We start from the raw sequence: 6799 nt of genomic DNA on the forward strand, positions 1-6799 counted from the left end.
ATCTCAAAGATGCGAAAACTAAGCAGAGCCATTGGAAGTGGAGATTTGAAGCTTTGGGAAGACAGCGAAATTTCAGACTTTAGGAACGTGAAAGATGAGCTTGCAGTCAGCAACGGTGTCGTGTTGCGGGGAAATTGCATTGTCGTCCTAGATCAACTGAAAATTCGTGCGATTGATCTTGCCCATATTGAACACCAAGGGATTGTGAAGACCAAGAAATTACTGCACGAGAAAGTCTGGTTTCCTGGGATCGATGCTATGGTGGAACAACGGGTAAAATCGTGCATACCATGTCAAGCTTCCAGCACCACGCATACACAGCGTGAACCTCTGAGAATGTCAAAACTAGCCTCCAGCCCCTGGGATGAATTGCTGTAGATTTCGCTGGACCGTTTCCTTCCGGTGAATACCTACTTGTTGTTATAGATGAGTACAGCAGATACCCAGAGACAGAGTTGGTGACATCAACATCTGCGAAAGCAGTTATTCCAAAATTGGATGCTATCTTTGCGAGACAAGGCATACCCAGTGTCGTGAATTCGGACAATGGACCTCCATTTAATGGTCGAGAGTTTGCAGATTTTGCAAAACATCTAGGTTTCCATCATCGACGCATCACACCTTTATGGCCAGAAGCTAATGCAGAAGCAGAACGTTTCATGTCAACTCTGAATAAAGACATCAGAGCATCGACAGCTGAGAGACAGAACTGGAAACAAAAGCTGCACAGTTTCATGAGACAGTATCGAGCAACGCCCCACACATCAACGCACATGTCTCCGTTTGAAGCGCTAACAGGACGAGCTATGAAAACGGTACTTCCTGAGCAGAAGGTTCAGATTCCTGCACATTCTAGAGTACATGCTCAACTTGCCATACAAGATGCTGTTAGCAAATGCAAGATGAAAGCTTATGCTGACAAATGGCGTCACACTGATGAACGTAAAATGTCAGTTGGTGACAGTGTGTTAGTTCGCCAACCCCGACACAACAAACTTAATCCCCCATTCAATCCGCAGCCATTCGAGATTAGAGAGAAGAGAGGAAGTATGATCACAGCTTGATATGGTGATCGAGAGGTGACAAAAAATTCCTCTCATTTCAAACCAGTGGAAGTTCGCGTAGATCATGCTGAAGAGATGGAAGACGAGTCCATTACTCCGGACTCTGATGATTCTCTGATCCAGGACCCAGAACCCCCACCCCGGTTAATCCTGAGTACGCGAAGATCCAAGAGGGAGAGGAAATTTCCTGTAAGATTCAAGGACTTTGTGATGTGAGAAAGTGTGTGTGTGAGATTCAAGGATGTTCGAACAGTAAAACAGTTATTAACAGTTTATTGACAGTTTGAATTAACAGTGGAGTGTTATTGAGGAAAAAAATGTTTTCACTTTGAAAGTTAGAATATGTTGAGGTGACATGTATACACATATTATGATGTGTTCAATTGTGGAAAGAGCATCCAGCATTTGTGTTTCTTTTGTATTCCCAGTCAAAACAAAGTTTGAGAAATGTTTAAGTTTAATTTTACAAGTGACAAATAAGTAAGAATGTACATTCAACATAATGCAGTTATTCTTTAAAGATGAGGAGGAATGTAGTGTCCTTATATTATGTTTATGACGCTAGGAGTCACGTGGTATGAGAGAGAGGATCCGGGCTAGAGAAAATGGAGTGACTGTAGTGACGCAAGGAGCTAAATATATTTAGCTCCTTGTAGTGACGGTTGTTCAGAATAAAACTTTGAGTCCTGCCAACAGTCACACCGACACACAAACGTACACAGCACACACCATACACACACATCAACGCCCCACACGAACACACACCACACAGCACGCGCGCGCGCGCACGCACACACACACACAACAAGTCACACACCCGCACGGCACGCAGCCGCACACACACACCGCACAACAGCACACAAACACACATTTCACACACACACACAACACACACGCGCCACGTATCACCGACACACAACACACACACACACACACACCACACACACACCACACACACACATCACACTTCACACACGCACACGACAACGCACTTCAGATAAAACATGGAATGATTTGGACTGATGAATCTCTTTACAAACAGCCACACGACACGCCCACTGAATAAATAAAATGTCCCATTTCTGGTGACTGATCAATAGCTGACATCATTGCACACCCAGTAATAAGAAGAGCGCGTTGGTCTTGATCCATCATGTCACAAAACCTAACCCTAAACTCCTGCTATTTAGCTAAAATAAATTCATCTAAGTTGCTAGATAGTTAGTTATTGTTAGCCGTAATCTAAATTACCAGATTAACACCGCCGTTGATGTTAGAAGTCAATCATCATCGCGCAAACACTATTAATGTATTCTCATGGTGAGCTTCTGGTGTGCACCAGCACTACCTTAAATCGAGCGAGGAAATACAGACCGTGCTCACCCGCTGGCTACGCACGTAACGCACGTCGACGCCAAGTACTCACGTACCGCACCAGCGCCGGACGTACAGCAAGCCACACATACGTCAGCCACACCTTTGCACACACACGCACAGCACAGCACGCACACACACACGGCGCGCGACGCGCTCACTTCACACGCACACGCAACGACGCACACGTACACACACACACACACACACACACATCACACACACAACACACAGCAGCGCACGCATCACTGCACCTACAGACACACACACACACACACACACACACACACAGCAACATCAATCACCACATACACACACATCACACACACACATCACACCACACTGCCACTGTGCTACACGCACTTAGCGTACATCACACACAGCACATCACCACATACACACACACACACACACACACACACACAGCCTTCGGCACACACACACACACTCACACGACACCAAACAGGTACATCACAATCAGCTTAATCAGATAAACATGATATGAACCGTTGAACGACACTGATGAACTCTTTACAACACACACACGGCCCACTGAATAAATAAAATGTTCAGCATTCGCTGACGAAGCAATAGCTGACAGTCAATCTGCACACCAGTATAAGAAGAGCGTTGGTCTGATCTATCATGCAGCACATCCTAACACTACTTTCCTGCTAAGTTAGTTAAATTAATTCACTAATTGGTAGATTAGTTAGTTATGTTAGCAGTTAAATAACATTTCCAGATGAACACGCCGGGTGATGTTACGAAGTCAATTCATTCATCCGATATTAGACATAGCGGGCCTCATACCGTAATAATCTACAGTGACTAAGGTCGTCTGTTCGGGCCCTATAGCTTCGAGCATTCACACTCTACTATAGTTAGTATAACGGCCATATGCCAGTCCTATCGTAAGATCAGAAGGAGCATAACTTGGGGAAATAGGAGTGCAGGGCATTCGCACCTTCAGGATAGTTTAATACTAGGCAAGCGGCCTATACACGTGAGAAGTGCCTGGCGGCGGCAATTAAGTCACCCAATCATGCCTCAGTAGTTAAGAATAGAAGACGAGCTGCCGCTGATCTCTAGCACAGGCAAGGTGTCCTTGCTAGGCACGTCGAAGTCCAGCATTGCACCAATCAGTAGTTAGTAATGGCAGACACGTTAGTGCGCGTGTTATCGCACACAGGAGGTCCGTGCTGACGAAGGTACAGCAATTGCCGCATGCGGAGTAAATAGTATTAGAAATAGGAGAGAGTATTCAGCCTAAGTAGTAGTAGTAGTATAGTAGTAGGTAGTACGTAATATAATCAGCATAGTAGTAGTCAGTAAGTAGTAATAGTAGTAGTTAGTCCAGTAGTAGTAGTAGTAGTATAGGAAGTAGTAGTAGTAGTAGTAGTATAGTCAATAGTAGTAGTATAGTAAGTATGTTAGTGCAGGAGATCATTTATCCTCGGGTTATGTACACAGGGATCGAGGTGCTTCGCAGTGGGCGGGACAGTTAAAGTCGCAGGCATTCACCATCCAAGTAGTATCAGCGCCAGTAGCCTGCGGGGTGGGGAGGTCAAGGCAGCTTCCCCCCTAGATTTTGGAGCAAAATTTTATAAAATGAAATGTTCTACTAAAAAGAATTGTCGTAAGTCAGAATTAACGCTGTACATTTACCAAAAGCTTGCTCAAAATAGCTATCTGCCTGCGATCTAGACATTTTAAATTTACCAGACCCCCACCTGGTTTCTCACCCCCTCCTTGAAATCTCTGGATCCGCCACTGCCCCCCCCAACCTAACGGAATGTGCTACAGCCCTACCGGGCGCGTAGAGACTTTAGATGGTCGAATCTCTTACATCAGAGCAAGGTGCCTAGCTATAGCAATGCGCAGTACGCCGTAGCCCAGGGGGGGTTCTGCGGGTCGAACGAACGCGCCCCCCCCCGAATCCCCGAGCACCCCAAGGAAAGAAAAATTTTTTTTTTAAATTTGGCAAAGAATTTGTACTTCAGGTCGCTCCATTTAAAGTGTACATAATGTCACAATCTCCATCGTGCGGCGAGGGGTAACAGCTGATCACGCCTCTCTCGCACCCCCTCCCGCCGCGCTCTCGCGTCGCTGCCTCCGTCGCCTGGTCGCTTCGCGCCCGAGCAGGGCTGTGATACAGGTGGGGGTCCGGCAGGGAGATCCGACCCGCCCACTTGCTCGCGCAGAAAACGCATACTGAGGTGGTGTATATTTTAAAAATTTCAGACCCGCCCGTTCGCGTGCTCGCACTATGGTTACGTTAGACCCCCTCCTGTACAAATCCTGTACAACGACCCCTGCCAGGCAAATTGGCCGCAAATTGAAAACGAACCGCCCCCCACTAGAAGAGCTGCTAGCCGGGCCTGGGCATGATCGGCAGCATTCACAAGTAGTTAATAGTGTAGCTCGAGACTTATGCCCGAATTTCATCACACGATATCGAGTACCTGCATGTGCGGCCACATGGGCGGATGCGGTCCAGCACATTTGCGTCTACACACCGAGGACACTTTGTTAAGAGTTAAGTCCTAGATAGACTAGATATAATAGATAGATGAATAGATAAGCATATGATTGTTCATACAGGTTCATCACAAAATTGATTTACAAGAACTTTCAAGGACTTTTCAAGGACATTTTGAATCAGAAATTCCAGACCATTTTCAATTGACATTTTAATCGGAATTCAAATACACAGATCAAAACATACCTGGATATAATTGAAAAACCCCAATTCTTAATCAAGCTGTCACCTCTAAAACTTACCTCAAACATTAATAAAAGCCCTCTCTAAACACATGTCACTTCTAGCAAACAATTACATACCCTGATTACCTTAGAGCTGATTATTAACTGACTTAAACTGTAATTTGTGAGATGTCTTAGCTTTTAAGCAATTAACACAAGTTTTATTGAGTTGCACAGTATGATGGTACAGCAGCATTCTTTTATTACAGGCAAGGATCTTCTAGAAATTCCAAGGACATTTTCATGAATGCCAAAGGCTTTCAAGCACAAAATCAACAATTTACTCCCAATCAAGTACCTTCAGAACTGGGCGAAACCATAAAATTACAATATGATAATAATGTTATATTTCATCATGCACCATGCATTATATTATCACTCGTGACGATGAAGGCGCTGATGACATCGTCATAGTCATGCTCATCGCCGAAATAGACTTGGCCGACCAAGCACCTCCCTGTGCAGATAACACCGGCATAAAGTCTCCTATACTAAGACTATATAGATGCTATAGACGCTTAACCCGAGGCAAATTTCCTCGTGTAGACGAGGCTTTAGTGTAGTTATAGTACGTATAGGAGACTTTATACCGGTGTTATCTGCAGGCAGGGCAGTCTGGCCTGGCATGACGCTATTCGGCGAAGAGCAGACTACGACGATGTCACAGCGACTGGTCATCGTCACACCGGTCGGTGAATAATAATAATTAACTAATAAAATTAATAACAGTTATATTAACATTAATAATATATAACACTATCTATCTATCTACCTCCATGCCGTCCGAGGTCTTTGTTCGTACCGTCCATCCGTCTGTCTGGCCGCTCCGTCTATCTCCATCGATCCGTCCGTCTTATCGCTCTACAATACCGTCCGTCGTCCTCACATCATATTCGCCCCGCCGTCTATCCTCCATCCTATTCGTGCGTCTACCTCCATCCATTAACATCTGTATTATGATAACACTGTTTGGTGGTTTGATAACAGGCTCACTTGTGTGCGCTACACTCGCGTCGCGGGTCGCAAGTTTTTAAACCGTAGGATGCGACTGAAGAGAAAAATATCATAGACATCACACATGTATCGCTGTTTCTGATTTGTCCAAGTAATAACTTCACTCACTCAAGACCACTCACGAGCCAAAACGGCATATCCTAACCCTAACCCTAACACTAACCTAACCACGCCTCACTATCTTATAATACGCCGTGTCATAGTACCAAATAATCTATGGTCGTGAGAAGGCGACGCATACCAGACGCTGCACACGACTGCTGCACACGAATAGCCACGACATTCGAACTCAATTTCAGCATGAGAATTGTGCGTATGTGGTCTACAAAAATATAGTGAAATTAATGTAAAGCGCTGACCGGCAACGAATCAGAAAGGCGCACACCATTTGATGTCATGAATAAGGAGCCATGGCGGTCGCGCTCAGAGATGTTTCATTATTCAAGTTGGCCCGCGGATGGCAGGCACAAGTGATGCAACATTAACATCCGCCTCATCGATCCGTGATCACTCAGCCTGCTAGGATTGTCTCATCTATGCTTATAAGACACAAAGGTTTTATCTTATGATAAATAAAGTCG

The sequence above is a fragment of the Priapulus caudatus genome, unplaced genomic scaffold (assembly GCF_000485595.1).
Source record: "Priapulus caudatus unplaced genomic scaffold, Priapulus_caudatus-5.0.1 Scaffold440, whole genome shotgun sequence".
NCBI classification, from domain to species: Eukaryota; Metazoa; Priapulida; class Priapulimorpha; order Priapulimorphida; family Priapulidae; genus Priapulus; species Priapulus caudatus.